The 16,603-nt window shown below is 43.4% G+C and overlaps 1 pseudogene; it reads right to left on the minus strand.

Moving 5' to 3' along the window:
• Positions 1-8,482: 8,482 nt before the first annotated feature.
• On the minus strand, positions 8,483-12,372 carry LOC139382219 (Na(+)/H(+) exchange regulatory cofactor NHE-RF3-like; annotated as a pseudogene).
• Positions 12,373-16,603: the final 4,231 nt, after the last annotated feature.

Here is a 16,603-nt window from a genome sequence, read left to right on the forward strand (position 1 = left end):
AGGTCAGTACAGGTGCATCAAAGCTGGGACCGAGAGACTGAAAAACAGCTTCTATCTCAAGGCCATCAGACTGTTAAACAGCCACCACTAACATTGAGTGGCTGCTGCCAACACACTGACTCAACGCCAGCCACTTTAATAATGGGAATTGATGGGAAATGATGTAAAATATATCACTAGCCACTTTAAACAATGCTACCTAATATAATGTTTACATACCCTACATTATTCATCTCATATGTATATGTATATACTGTACTCTATATCATCTACCGCATCTTTATGTAATACATGTATCACTAGCCACTTTAACTATGCCCCTTACACTTGGTAGTAGTTTTTGAATTGTTAGCTAGATTACTTGTTGGTTATTACTGCATTGTCGGAACTAGAAGCACAAGCATTTCGCTACACTCGCATTAACATCTGCTAACCATGTGTATGTGACAAATAAAATTTGATTTGATTTGATTTGAAATAATTGTTTGGGTTTCTGTCGGGCAGAGGGAGAAGGCGTTCGGCGTTAGACGAATGGGGGAAAGAAAAGATAATTGTTTCGCTTTCAAGAAAAGGGCACCAATGAAAGGAGTGATAACTGGGGTAGCAGTGAATATAAAAGTTGACCAGTAGAGGGGAAAGGTTCCTGGTGTTTGTAACATCCTTTGCTTCACTGAAACATGGCTCACTGGAGAGACTCTATCCGAAGCGGTGCAGCCAACGGGCTTCTCCACGCATCGCGCTGACAGAAACAAACATCTTTCTGGTAAGAAGATGGCCAACGTGACATGGTGTGATGAAAGAAACATACAGGAACTCAAATCCTTCAAATCCTTCTGTTCACCTGATTTAGAATTCCTCACAATCAAATGTAGACCGCATTATCTACCAAGAGAATTCTCTTCGATTATAATCACAGCCGTATATATCCCCCCCCAAGCAGACACATCGATGGCTCTGAACAAACTTTATTTAACTCTCTGCAAACTGGAAACGATTTATCCGGAGGCTGCATTCATTGTAGCTGGGGATTTTAACAAGGCTAATCTGAAAACAAGACTCCCCAAATTTTATCAGCATATCGATTGCGCAACCAGGGGTGGAAAGACCTTGGATCATTGTTACTCTAACTTCCGCGACGCATATAAGGCCCTGCCCCGCCCCCCTTTCGGAAAAGCTGACCACGACTCCATTTTGTTGATCCCTGCCTACAGACAGAAACTAAAACAAGAGGCTCCCACGCTGAGGTCTGTCCAACGCTGGTCCGACCAAGCTGACTCCACACTCCAAGACTGCTTCCATCACGTGGACTGGGAGATGTTTCGTATTGCGTCAGATAACAACATTGACGAATACGCTGATTCGGTGTGCGAGTTCATTAGAACGTGCGTTGAAGATGTCGTTCCCATAGCAACAATTAAAACATTCCCTAACCAGAAACCGTGGATTGATGGCAGCATTCGTGTGAAACTGAAAGCGCGAACCACTGCTTTTAATCAGGGCAAGGTGTCTGGTAACATGACCGAATACAAACAGTGCAGCTATTCCCTCCGCAAGGCTATCAAACAAGCTAAGCGCCAGTACAGAGACAAAGTAGAATCTCAATTCAACGGCTCAGACACAAGAGGCATGTGGCAGGGTCTACAGTCAATCACGGACTACAGGAAAAAATCCAGCCCAAATCCAGCCCAGTCACGGACCAGGATGCAGCCGAGGTGAGTAAGACTTGTGTTAACCCTCGCAAGGCTGCAGGCAGACTAAATAACTTTTTTGCCACTTTGTTTACATACTCATCTCATTTGTACATACTGTACTCGATACCATCTACTGTATCTTGCCTATGCTGCTCTGTACCATCACTCATTCATATATCCTTATGTACATATTCTTTATCCCCTTACACTGTGTACAAGACAGTAGTTTTGGAATTGTTAGTTAGATTACTTGTTATTACTGCATTGTCGGAACTAGAAGCACAAGCATTTCGCTACACTCGCATTAACATCTGCTAACCATGTGTATGTGACAAATAAAAATTTGATTTGATTTGATTTGATGCTCGTCGTTTGATGCGAAGCAGACAGGGTGGGGAGACAGAAGTGTCCTTGTCTGTTCTTTAGAGTTTTGAAGTTGTCTTTCCCCTACAAAGTGAAGTTAGGATATATAAGTTATCCTGTATGAGCGCATGTGCCGAATACATTACGATGTTACAGGTGTCAAGCTTATGGTCATGTGGCAGCAGTGTGTAGGAGGGAGGGTGCAATGTGTGAGAAATGTGCAGAAGGGCACGAGACAAAGGAATGTGTAGTATTGGGGAAAGTAGTGGAATGTGTTAATTGTAAGGGTGCCCATGGAGCTGGGGATCAGACATGTCCCGTGTGGGAGAGGCAGGTTGAGGTTTCCAGGGTTAGAGTAGAGCAGAGTTTGTCATATGCTGAAGCAGTGAAGAAAGTAGAGGAAGATGGGTTAAAGGGGAGAAGTGGTGAGAGTAGTAGAGACATACCAGTACAGAGGGAGGAGTGGTGAGAGTAGTAGAGACATACCAGTACAGAGGGATAAGGCAAAAAGTGATATAACTTTCAGGAAGATTGGATTTTTAGCATTTATAGCAATGGTTATCAATTGTACTGCAGGGAGGGATCAGAAGTCTCAGAAAATGGAGGTTGTGGTGGCAGCTGCAGAAAGGTATTTGGGTGTGTGAGACTTGACATCAGAAGAGTTACAGGGTGTTTAATTTTTTTTTGTTTATGTCCCATCCTTTCAGGATGATGGCATGAGGTAGGAATAAATACATTTAATTCGTGGAGCAGGGTGGTGTTATTTTTATTGTATATACTTTTGAAATTAGTGAGTGTAGTGTTAGATGGTAGGATATTTTATTTAGTACTTTTTTATTATTCAAGCAAAGAATGAAGGAGTTGTACTCCAGTCTAGAGGGTGGCGGTAATGCAACGAATTGAAAGCCAACCACCGTTAAACCTCTTAAGAAGAAGAAGGGCGCTGTTTCGCTCATCCGATGCTTCCTACGGTAAGAGAGTTTTAGCAACGAGGAAGAGGCGAAGCGAGAGAGCTCAGTCTCGCCAAAATCTGTCCAGAATACGCCCAATGCGTTTGTATGGGCATAATATACAGACCTAAACTTGTCGCCTGCCTTCCCACCTTTGGGACAACTACAGCTATTGTTAGGATGGAGACATAAGCATCTTGTCATTACAGATCTCTGGTTTCAGCCTCTTGCGAATTGGAAAGGAAAGTTAGCGAGTGCACTGATAAGGATGCGGTCTTCCCTTAAAGTAAATTGATGTTTTGCCAAAATTATATAATTACTCCTGTCTAAATAAAAATATTCAAAGTACTTCACCAGAAAGCATGACTTAGTCACAGAGGATCAGTAGCTTTTAAAAAAAAAAAATAGTGTGCATTGCAATATGTCGGGCTGATTGGGTTGCAGCTGTCAGTGAAAAGCGTCTAAAATATGTGTGAAGGTAGTGTGTCTTGAGTATAATTTGAAATGTTGCAACAAAAAGACGGGGAGGGGTGTGTGGCGAAGATATGGAATGGCTCAGGAGTCTCCCGCCAATTTTTTGCAATTTGATCGTAAAATGTTATCAATTTCACATTACATATAGTATGTATACCAGTAGGCCTAGTAAATGTACCGTTAATCACCCATCATTTGGTTACATTAATTTCTATTAATGCATGTATTAATTAGCCATTTACAGTTTTCATTCTCAGTGAAAAGTTGTTTGCGGAGTTCACAACCTGCTACACTTGCGAGAAACAAGTTTTGGTGTATTTCATAACCATTGAGTTTTTGTTCTGATTTGTTAATTGTCTTTTGTTTGGAAGCTCCATATGAGCATGTGTCTGGTTCCTCTGCCCTGATAACTTTGAGAGAGCTCCTGTGCCTGAGCATACATAGAAGTAGGCCTTCCTGGCCTGCTGTATGCAAACATCAGAAAGTGCCCAAATACCAATGTCTGATTGTCTTAACTCGCCATAAACTGAGCTTCAGTAATGTTTCTTCACCTCACTGAAAGTCAAGTCTGTTTTTTTTAAACAGCCATTGAAAAATGACAGTTCCTCAGTATTTAAAAAATATTTCCAACACTCCCAGCCTTGATAATCACCAAGCCTTGGTGTGAAAGAGCTAAATATCATGATCTGATGATTCCATATATCCAGTGGAAACATTTAAAACAGCTGTCTATCCTGTGCTCGCTGGTGTGGGAAACGCGCAGTGCCTGAAATAGGCTTGTTGATCCAGTGTTGTAAGTTTGCTAGAGACAGATTCAGGCTGGATCTAGTTGACAATTTGATACAATGTTTCATTATAGCAATAGCTCAAGTCAAGATGAATAGAAAAGGGAGGCAGAGTAGAGAGATGAATGGGATTGAAAGAACCTGAATTTGCATCAGGATATTTGACTGTTTTTATTTGTCAGCTTTAGCCCTATGCATTTTACTTAGTTGACATGGAAGTTATAGGCCTACTGATGCATTGGCCTATAGGCAGGCTCTCTGGGAGTTCTATGCACTCACTCCTTTAGCTCCACAGTGTGTACATTTTTATCTAAGTAGTCAGTTAAGAACAAATTCTTATTTACAATGATGGCCTACCAAAAGGCCTCCTGCGGGGACGGGGATTAAAAATAAGAGCTAACACGTTATAGCAATGTGTTCATATGGCTGAGGCTGGTGCTCTAGCCTTGGTTGAATTTGAACTTTGTATTATTTTAGTTCAGTTTTTTTTTTTTTGATTAAACACATGACAATGATTGAGAAACCAAACGGATGGCGGAGATGAAAACCCGGATGATGTTGGGATCAGGAACCACCAGCCTGCTGAGGGAAACATGAAAGGAGGGTGAGATCCGGTAGTTGGTGGGGAGCTCTAAAGGATAGGTTACTTCATTGACCCTCAAGGTTCCCACAAACCGAGGGCTCAGCTTCTGGCAGGGCAGGAAGAGCGGGAGGTTCCTGGTGGAGAGCCAGACGTGATCACCAGAATGGAACACGGGAGCCTCACTGCGGTGGCGGTCCGCTGATCCTTCAGAGGGCGGTCTCCTTAGGAACCTCCCCAGCTCCTGGTTGGTCCTCTCCACCTGCCTGTTAGACTGAGGCCGGCACCCAGATGTGAGGCTGACCGTGCCCCCCCCCCCCCCCCCCCCCCCCCCAGCTTCTCTATAAAGGCTTTCCAGACCCGCAACGTGAATTGGGTTCCACGGTCAGAAACAATGTCCTTAGGAAAGCCATAGGGCCGGAAGACTTGCTGGAATAGTGCCTCAATGACCTGGAGAGCGGTAGGTAGAACAGAGCGAGAGAAACCCCCAGGCTTTAGAGAATCAGTCAACAACCAGAATAGTGGTAAAACCATCAGAAGGGGGGGAAGAGACATTAAAGTCAATGAACAGATGTGACCAAGGCTGCTGAGGCACAGGAAGTAGTTTCCCTGCTGGGGTGTGCCGGGGAGATTTGGATTGAGTACATACCAAACATGAGTTGACATAGTGTGCGTAATTGTGCCGGATCCCAATAGTCGCATATCCAGGGCTTGGACAGGAAAAAGGAGAGGAGAGCAGGTATGAAGTTCGGTTAAGGGAGGAGGCGAGGACCTGGTCGAAAAAGTTCCCTGCGGCACCGGAGTCCACTAGAACTGTAGAGAAAACTCTTGCCAGCGAAATGGGAACCAAAAAGAGTTTGTCGGAAAACGATGATAATGGAATACTTACGCCTACCCTGGGAGACGGAAGGTCACAGGGCCGTCCCTCTGCTCTAGTGGACCCCGAGTTGGGACACCATTGAAGCTGGTTCCCCTTCCGGCCGCAATAGGGACAGCTGTCTACGGCTAGGCCATTGTGCCGCCGAGATGTGTGGCCCCTTTACTCCATGGGTTCAGGCTCTGCTTCAGAACAGCCAAAGGAGGGAGGTGAGTGGCTAGGTGGACACCGGCACTCCCGAAGAAGGTTATCCAGACAGATGGCCATCGCGATGAGAGCATCCAAGGATATATTGTCATCCCAACTCCGTCTGGACCTCCTCACGCAGTTCACCGTGGAATAGAGTGCGGAGCATCAGCTCATTCCATCCAGGAGGAAACCACGGCATTGCGATTCAGTGCCATCATACTTTTCCAGAAGGGACAGTCGGGCATCGCTGACCTGGGGGGGATGGCTGGGGGACTAGCTCACAGTGACGGCCCGTGGTAGGAGACCCTCACTGGTGGTGTCAAGGCGGTAAAGAACGTGGAGGACCTCCTTCATGGTCGTACCCAGTAGAGCCAGCTGGTCGTGGTGTTGGTGGAGTAGATGACCCTGTTCCTCAACCGTAGGGAAGATGGTGTAATCTTCCACTGCTTCCATAATTTCTGAGGCAGTATTATGTAATGTATACACAGAGTCAGGAAGCAGAAGGTTTAATAATAATTAACATTACGAAAATGTGACTCCTGTGGTGGGCCGAGGGCAGTGCACGCTGACAAGGTTGCCAGGTGTAGGGTGTTTCCTCCGACAAATTGGTGCAGCTGGCTACCGGGTTAAGTGAGCATTGTGTCAAGAATCAGTGCTGCTTGGTTGGGTTGTGTTTCGGAGGATCACGGCTCTCGACCTTCGCCTCTCCCGAGTCCGTACGGGAGTTACAGCGATGAGACGAGACTGTAACTACCAATTGGATACCACGAAATTGGGGAGAAAAAAAGGGGTACAAAATAAACACAAAAAAAAGGTGTGAGTTCTTGTTCAAGCTGCGTTCTACCACACCTGATTCTACTAATTATCTTATTAGTTGAAAAGTGTATGCTAGAACTGGGCTAGAACAAAGGCTTGCACACCCTGTGGGTCCTTAAGAGCAGGTTGGATTAATAAGTACTAGTTCATAAGTGTGATTATTGTAGGTTTGGCTTTAAATCGGTTTTTAAATACATTTCAGTGTAACTAGTTGAGTTATTGTTAGTGATATATGTATTTCCAGGAGCTTGCCCGATTGTTTTTTTTTTTCAGTTTCTCCAACATCGGCTTAAATTAGTTTCTGTGTTGTTTTTTTCCATTCCCTCTGGAAAAGAGGTATTTCAAAGTAGCGTCAAATAAAAACTAGCATTGACATTATTTCTGTTTCCATGTGTCATTATTTTGCCTTTACTACATTACAGCTGACCTTCATTTATGTTCATCAACACCTCACTTAAAGAGCATAGCCAGCTCTATGCATTGAATAGCAGTTTTATGCAACTTTTCCACAGACTAAGGGCCAGTATAATAGCAGAAGTTGTATACAGTGCAATATGTACAGTATGTTCAATGTAACACTGAACGCTACAAAAAAAGGCACATTTCCATCGTTAGTCAGGCTTTTAAACGGTCACTAGATGGTGTAGTTGTTCAAAGTGAAATGTTTTCATGAATATGTTTCTCTTAATCAATTTAATTAATTTTCTTATATACGCTACATGACCAAAAGTATATGGACACCTGCTCGTCAAACATCTCATTCCAAAATCATGGGCATTAATATGGAGTTGGTCCCCCCCTTTGCTGCTATAAAAGCCTCCACTCTTCTAGGAAGGCTTTTCACTAGATGTGACATTGCTGGGCAGAAATGTTACGAACTGACTTCTTGGAAAGGTGGTATCCTATAACAGTGCCACATTAAAAGTCACTGAACTCTTCAGTATGGGCCATTCTACTGCCAATGTTTGTCTATGGTGATTGCATGGCGGTGTGCTCGATTGTATACACCTGTCAGCACCAGGTGTGGCTGAAATATACAAATCCACTCATTTGAAGTGGTGTCCACATGTAGTGTACTGTACATTGAGCTAGTTTTATGCAATTGTATGGCTTATCAAGTACTTAATAATAGATCTTTACACTTTGTACACCTTGAATCATCACATACAATAATGATCATAGATTCTCAACTGAGCCCCACTATTGTTTTTCCCCATCTTTTTTTAGTTTATCTTGATTTCACCTTAGAATAAACCTAAACTTCATTATCCCTTTCTCACACACAAGTGATATCAATAATTTAAACGGTGTGCAATCTACTCTGCAAATCCTATTTCGCAAGAAGCAGGTCCTTAGCATAGCTCTGTCGGTAATAGTCCTCAAAAAGAAGATGTGAGATTGGGAGATGTGTAGAGAAGGGATTAAATCCTCTGACATGTTTCAGATGAAAGCAGACTCACCATGGCTATGCCCCAAAATGGCACCCTTTCCCCTTTGTAGTGCAATACTTTTGACCAGAGCCCTATGGGTCTGGCCAAAATATTGGCATCTAATTCAGCCCTTCTCTTTCAGGTTGCATTCAGAAGTAGAGGGAACAGCTTCATTTATTTCATCCTGCGTTGTTTTGCAGTGTTATCACTGGCACATGAATTAATGATTGCAGCTATGTTGTTGTTGATGCTGTGCTAATGCCAGGTCCTCCTCTGTTAGGTGAGATGTTGTCTTCATAATGACTTTGGTCACTTCTCAGCATTCCTTCACAAGAAAGCATAATTTGTTTTCTCTAAAACCTGCAACGCATTCGATTATTAAATATTATTGATCTGTAGGTTCTGTATTAACATTTGTATCTTTCTGTGTGTGTGTGTGTGTGTGTCTGTGTGTGTGTCTGTGTCTGTGTCTGTGTGCGTGAGTACATGTGAGTGTTCCTCTCCTGTGGAGTATGACCCCAGGAGTGATTGGAAGCCCACTCTGTTTGAGTCTCTCATACTCTGACCTCTCCGCAACCGGTAATTTCAAAGTCGTCGTGCTCTTCTTTATCAGCGTCACAACGTCCTCAAGGTACTCATTCTCCACATTCTGGCCATTCACCTCCACAACGACATCCCCTTCCCACAGTCCAGCCCTATGACCTAAGCCCTTTACCACCACCTGCAGGACAAAAGAAAACTGCAGTCATAACCGTGCCACTCATTTCTCATAGGAAACATCTTAACACCTACCCTCGGTCATTATAACAATGCTTGTGGAAAACACAGCAGATCAATATCGAGAACTTTTGATTGATGAAAGCTGTTACTCATTACTACAACTTTGATTGGGAATTTTTCAAATGGCCTATTTATGTCAGGAAACATAATGGTAGAGATGACAACAAATAGATGAGAGAGAGCTAGATGACCATGGTGTTATGTTGTTGATGTTCAAAAGAATCCCTGCCCTATGAAAGTCCCTGGCTCATGTTGAACACAACCCAGATTAAACCCAAAGCCTGATTCTTCTCTCTCTCTCGAGGACACAGAGTCTTGGACAGGGAAGTGAACCGTGCTCATTTTTACTCAGCCCATCCTGAATCTCAGTGCCAAGGGGACTGTGTCTTCCTCATCCCCTCTCCTTTTGGCAGACTGTCCTCATGGAATAGCAGGGGAGATAGACCCAACTGCAGTAGGAAAAAGAATAGACAGTGTTTTTTGACCGGGAAGGTATTTTTAGAACTCGCTTAACTCCTATTCTCCAAACTGCACATGGCCTCCGTCCGCTCACACACCTGCGTGTAGAAGTCTCTTCATGTATGGGTATGGTGGTGAGGCTAACCCACTTGCCACTCTTCCTCACTTTCCTGACAATATTCTCACGCTCCATGGACTCCGAAGACTGCCCATTGACCGCCAGCAGCAAGTCTCCATCCTGCATACCAGCCTCTTCTGCTGGACTCCCCACATCCACCTCACGGAGTAGGTGAGCTGGAATCGACAGCAACAAAATGTAGCCCAGCCAGCAGGTATAATGCTTATTATTTGTTCTAAGCACGTATGAGTCTTTCTAATGTCCTATTACAAGGTTTGTAGCGTGTCGAGTATGTCTGTCTATGCAGCACATTTTCCACAGACTTAGTCAGGATCATTAAGATATGACAATAAGAAATGATACGGTGGTCATAGTAGGTGCGTGTAACATGGTCATGCATGCAACAAATGGAAGTTTCTAGCAAAAGAGAAAACATCACCTGATGTGTGCATCATTCTCACCATTACGACCCCCCGATGACAACCTCCCTTGTCGTAATAGGAAGCCGTATCCATCTGACCCCTGGACCACATGCATCGTTTGAGGTCTGTGTGGCAGATTGTGAGAGCCAGCCATGATAGGCAAGATGGGCAGTTTCTGCCGGATGTAGCTCGCTTCACTTTCTCTGTTGATGACTAGGACGGTAACATGGACGCTACATTTCTTCACCTGAGCAGTACAAATCGCTAAACGTGAGGGGGAAGTGAGGAACATGCTTGGACGTGCACACACACAGACTTACTAAGACATATACAGAGACACACATCTGTCAAGAGCATTTCTGAGAAGGAGGGCCTGTATGCTTACCATTTTACTGATAGCTGAATGGGTGAGCGTTGATACCATGGCACCGTTGATCCACACCAGTCTATCTCCACTACGCACCCCTGCCCTCTCTGCAGGGCCCTCACTTACTGTGCTCAACATGTATCGACCCTTCTGACCTGGAGAGATACAAACAGGCACAATCAAACGCCTTCACTGAGATCCTCTCGTAGGTAATCAAATCAAATGTTATTTGTCACATGCGCCGAATACAAAAGATGCAGACTTTACCGTGAAATGCTTACTTAACAAAGCAGAGTTAAAAAGTATGAAAAAATGATCAAATAAGAAAAATATGAAATTATAACACAATATACACTACCAACAACGCTTTGAAGAATCCTTTTTGATTCCAGGTAGAACACTTTTGGTTCATGGTAGAACCCTTGACACAGAGGGTTCTACATGGAACCCAAAAGGATTCTACCTGGAACCAAAAAGGGTTCTCCTATGGGGATAGCCGAAGAACCCTTTTGGAACCCTGTTTTCTAAAATTGAAGTCAAGATGCTCCCAACAGTGCATCTGGGGCCCATGACAAATCTTTTCAGCCTCATAATCGTACTATGCAGGCCTAAACATTTACATGAACTCTGCACAAGATTTTGATATTTAAAAGATGAGATGCCAGCGTTTGATTGAGTGGCAAACATCACCATCTCTCGACCGTCTCTCGACTAACCCTATATCTATAGTCCGCCGTTTCTCAAATTGGACTCCACGCTTATCGGCCTCACCATCTCCCCCTCTCTCCTTCCGACTCTCTAGCAAATGATCTGCCAAAAAAGATTACGGAATGAAAAACTTGTTTCTACCTTCAATGGGGATGATGCTGATCCCCAGACCTAAGACAGAGTCTCTGGTGATGTGACACAGCCTGGGTCGGGAACACGTCTCCCCTCGGTAAGCCCTGGTCAGAGCCTGGAGGTCCAGTCCCTGGGCCAGCGCCTCCTTATACTCCTCCCCCTTCAGAACCAGCAGCAACAGCTGCAGCCCACATGCCTGGATCCTCTGCACCACATGTCAATCAGAGCAGAACATGCTGAAGCTAAGAAACAAAGACTCTGTTTAGACCAAGTAGGTCAGCCGAGCCAGAACAGCCCATAGGGAATGAGCCTGTTTATGTAGCGCAGGGCAGTTTGGTGAGCATGTACACCACCTGGACAGGACGCTAGTCTTTCACATTGAAGCCACATATTGTACATTTTGAACAATGTGGCTCATTTTCAAACGAAAGCGAGGCAGAGGACACCGTTGAAGACCTTGTAACAGAAGAGGTTCTCTCCGGTCTCTTAAAGTCTGGTTCTGCTCCACGTGATGAATTAGACCCACATTACATACAGCTCTCAAATCTGTGTGCCAAAGCTTTAAGAAGCGATTCCACTTTCATAACGGGACATCTGGTTCACACCCTGGGGAGAAGTCCTCATTGACCTCCAGCACACGGTCCCCGTCCTTGAGCCCACTGAGCTCTGCGGGACTCCACGGATCCACCTGGCGGACAACATAGCCCCGGCAGCTCCTCTCCATACACAGATGGAAGCCAAAACTCTGGCCCTCCTTGCACTTTAGCAAGGAGGGTCGGACTCGGGTCTGGCTCTGGAGGGCAAGACAAAACACTGTCATTGACATAGGATGGGCATTGTGCGGGGACACCTAAAGAAGTCAGGCTTATCTTGATTATATGATTGATGAACTAATGTTAATCAGACCATCTTCCATGCATTGGAAAATGACGGATCATTTTAGATCTGTTCGTTCTCAAACCAGGATTCTCCGAGATGACTAAAGCTGGATTGTCGGTCCCCTCTTTCGGATTTAAGGTGAATCTTGGAGTGAGGAAAATGGAGAAAAGTCAAAGTTGAAACATGAAGTGGCATTAAGGATGCCCAAAATGTGTAATCATGACAAATTCGCTAATGTCCTATTTTGTATTATGCACGTTGTCTCTAGTACAATTTGTAGCCATCAAAACATAAACAATTATGATCACTCCTCTTACCGTGGAAATTCCACTGCATCCTCAAAAAAGATCATGACAAAAATCACTCGAGTTTATTTTCTCTGCAGTAATGATTCCAGGAATGACCCGTATGTCCTTGATCCAAAAATCCAGGTTACTCATCTCCAACTGAGATACAGTGCCTTCAGAAAGTACTCACACCCCTTGACTTTTTCCACATTTTGTTGTGTTACAGCCTAAATTTAAAATGGATTAAATTAATAAAAATGTCACTGGCCTACTTACATTACCCCATACAGTGGTGGCCAAAAGTTTTGAAAATAACAGAAATATTAATTTTCACAAAGTCTGCTGCCTCCGTTTGTATGATGGCAATTTGCATGTACTCCAGAATGTTATGAAGAGTGATCAGATGAATTGTAATTAATTGCAAAGTCCCTCTTTGCCATGCAAATTAACTGAATCCCCAAAAACATTTCCACTGCATTTTAACCCTGCCACAAAAGGACCAGCTGACATCATGTCAGTGATTCTCTCCTTAACACAGGTGTGTGAGTGTTGATGAGGACAAGGCTGGAGATCATTCTGTCATGCTGATTGAGTTTGAATAACAGAATGGAAGCTTAAAAATGAGGGTGGTGCTTGGAATCGTTGTTCTTCATTTGTCAACCATGGTTACCTGCAAGGAAACATGTGCCGTCATCATTGTCATCAAATACCTGGGTGTCTGGTTAGACTGTAAACTCTCCTTCCAGACTCACATTAAGCATCTCCAAACCAAAATTAAATCTAGAATCGGCTTCCTATATCGCAACAAAGCATCCTTCACTCATGCTGCCAAACATACCCTCGTAAAACTGACCATCCTACCGATCCTCGACTTCGGTGATGTCATCTATAAAATAGCCCCCAACACTCTACTCAACAAACTGGATGCAGTCTATCACAGTGCCATCCGTTTTGTCACCAATGCCCCATACACTACCCACCATTGCGACCTGTACGCTCTCATTGGCTGGCCCTCGCTTCATACTCGTTGCCAAACCCACTGACTACAGGTTATCTACAAGTCTCTGCTAGGTAAAGTCCCCCCTTATCTCAGCTCACTGGTCACCATAGCAGCACCCACTCGTAGCACGCGCTCCAGCAGGTATATCTCACTGGTCACCCCCAAAGCCAATTCCTCCTTTGGTCGTCTTTCCTTCCAGTTCTCTGCTGCCCATGACTGGAACGAATTGCAAAAATCTCTGAAGCTGGAGACTCACATCTCCCTCACTAGCTTTAAACACCAGCTGTCAGAGAAGTTTACAGATCACTGCACCTGTACTTAGCCTATCTGTAAACAGCCCATCTACAGTATCTACCTACCTCATTCCCATACTGGTATTTATTTATTTATTTTTGCTCCTTTGCACCCCAGTATCTCTACCTGCACATTCATCTTCTGCCGATCTACCATTCCAGTGTTTAATTGCTATATTGTAATTACTTCGCCACCATGGCTTATCTATTTCCTTAACTTACCTCATTTGCACTCACTGTATATAGACTTTTTGTTTTCTTTTGTTCTACTGTATTATTGACTGTATGTTTTGTTTATTCCATGTGTAACTCTGTGTTGTTGTATGTGTCGAATTGCTACGATTTATCTTGGCCAGGTCGCAGTTGCAAATGAGAACTTGTTCTCACCTAGCCTACCTGGTTAAAATAAAGGTGAAATAAAAAAAAAAAAATTGCTTTGCACGTAAAGGGCTTCACAGGCAAGGATATTGCTGCCACCTAAATCAACCATTTATCGGATCATCAAGAACTTCAAGGAGAGCAGTTCAATTGTTGTGAAGAAGGCTTCAAGTGAGGCAAAGACTTTTGGAGGATGGCCTGGTGTCAAGAAGGGCAGCAATGAAGCCACTTCTCTCCCGGGAAACATCAGGGACAGACTGATATTCTGCAAAAGGTACAGGGATTGGACTGCTGAGGACAGGGGTAAAGTAATTTTCTCTGATGAATCCCCTTTCCGATTGTTTGGGGCATCTGGAAAAAAGCTTGTCCAGAGAAGACAAGGTGAGCGATACCATCAGTCCTGTGTCATGCCAACAGTAAAGCATCCTGAGACCATTCATGTGTGGGGTTGCTTCTCAGCCAAGGGAGTGGGCTCTCTCACAATTTTGCCTAAGAACACAGCAATGAATAAAGAATGGTACCAACACATCCTCCGAGAGCAACTTCTCCCAACCATCCAGGAACAGTTTGGTGACGAACAATGCCTTTTCCAGCATGATGGAGCACCTTGCCATAAGGCCAACATGATAACTAAGTGGTTTGGGGGAACAAAACATCAATATTTTGGGTCCATGGCCAGGAAACTCCCCAGACCTTAATCCCATTGAGAATTTGTGGTCAAACCTTAAGAAGCGGGTGGACAAACAAAACCACACAAACTCTGACCAACTCCAAGCATTGATTATGCAAGAATGGGCTGCCATCAGTCAGGATGTGGCCCAGAAGTTAATTGACAGCATGCCATGGCGGATTGAAGAGGTCTTGAAAATGAAGGGTCAACACTGCAAATATTGACTCCTTGCATCAACTTCATGTAATTGTTAATAAAAGCCTTTGACACTTATGAAATGCTTGTAATTATACTTAGTAGTATTCCATAGTAACATCTGACAGAAATATCTAAAGACACCGAAGCAGCAAACGTTGTGGAAATTAATATTTGTGTCATTCTCAAAACTTTTGGCCACGACTGTAATGTCAATGTGGAATTATGTTGTTTTTTTAAAACATTTTTACAAATTAACAAAAGGTGAAAGTTGAAATGTCTTAAAGTCAATACGTATTCACCCCTTTGATATGGCTAACCTAAATAGGCTTAGGAGTGAATAGTTGTTTAACAAGTCAAATATGTTGCATGGACTCACTCTGGTTGCAATAATAGTGTTTAACATGATTTTTGAATGACTACCTCATCTCTGTACCTCACACATACAATTATTTGTAAGGTCAGAAAGTTTCAGATTTTTGCAATGTTCCGTAGATGGAAAAAAGCTATCCTTGAAATAGTCTTGATATGTTTGTCAAAAGAGATCACAGGGTCCAAAGTGATGCCGAGGTCCTTCAGTTTAATTTGTTATGACTGTACAACCATCAAGCAAAATCCTAGAGGAAAAGCTGATTAACTCAGCTGGGAGATGTATTCACCTTTCAGCAGGACAATAACCTAAAACACAAGGCCAAATCTACACTGGAGTTGCTTACCAAGAAGACGGTTAGTGGCCGAGTTAGGTTTTTGACTTAAATCTACTTGAAAATCTATGGCAAGACCTGAAAATGGTTGTCTAGCAATGATCAACAACCAATTTGACAGAGCTTGAAGAATTTTGAAAATAATCATGTGCAAATGTTGCACAATCCAGGTGTGGAAAGCTCTTCTAGACTTACCCAGAAAGACTCACAGCTGTAATTACAAAGTATTGACTTAGGGGTGTAAATGAGATATTTCTCTATTTTATTTTCAAAAAATGTGAAAATAATTTAAAAAGCATGTTTTAACTCTGTCATTAGCATGTATTGTGTGTAGATGGCTGAGATAAAAATAAAAATAAATAATCTTATGAATTCAGGCTGTAACACAACAAAATGTGGAAAAAGTCACGGGGTATGAATGCTTTCTGAAGGCACTGTATTTTCCCCCGGTCCTGTCCGGATGCATGAGCATCAATGGGCACAGTCACAGGTGATCATTAGCTCAAAGATTTCATGTGAGGACCCGTGTCCCAATATAGCATTTGATAGGCACAGTCAATTCCATTCATTACTTATTAATGTAATGTCATTCTAAGGTTTGGCTCCATCTTTCACCATGAATATCCTAACCTGACTATTATTATGAGAAGGAGGATACTCACACACACACGCCACAGCATGCCAGCCCTTATGAACATTTCTCATTTATATGCAGAATTCATCCCTTCCTGCTCGACTGTTGCACACACCATACACACACACTCACTGACAACACATACCTACATTCAATCTCTTGGCAAGGAGAGGTCTGTGCAGTCTTTCAGGTTGTTAGTGGTGATATCTGCAGTGTCATGTTCCCAGCTATCTGCTGACTGTCATTATTCTAGCTGTGGAGGGACCGGACAGCTTTTATCAGAGGGCCTTTTATTACAGGATTGCTGCCTTTTTTCATTCTCTATTTTCGGTAGACCTAGCAAGGACTGCCCATGTTGTATGTTGACTATCAACATGTTTATTTTGGATACAGCAGTCAATGTATGCTGATGGTAGCGGTTC

Source organism: Oncorhynchus clarkii, chromosome 24, assembly GCF_045791955.1.
Source record: "Oncorhynchus clarkii lewisi isolate Uvic-CL-2024 chromosome 24, UVic_Ocla_1.0, whole genome shotgun sequence".
In the NCBI taxonomy this organism is placed as follows: domain Eukaryota; kingdom Metazoa; phylum Chordata; class Actinopteri; order Salmoniformes; family Salmonidae; genus Oncorhynchus; species Oncorhynchus clarkii.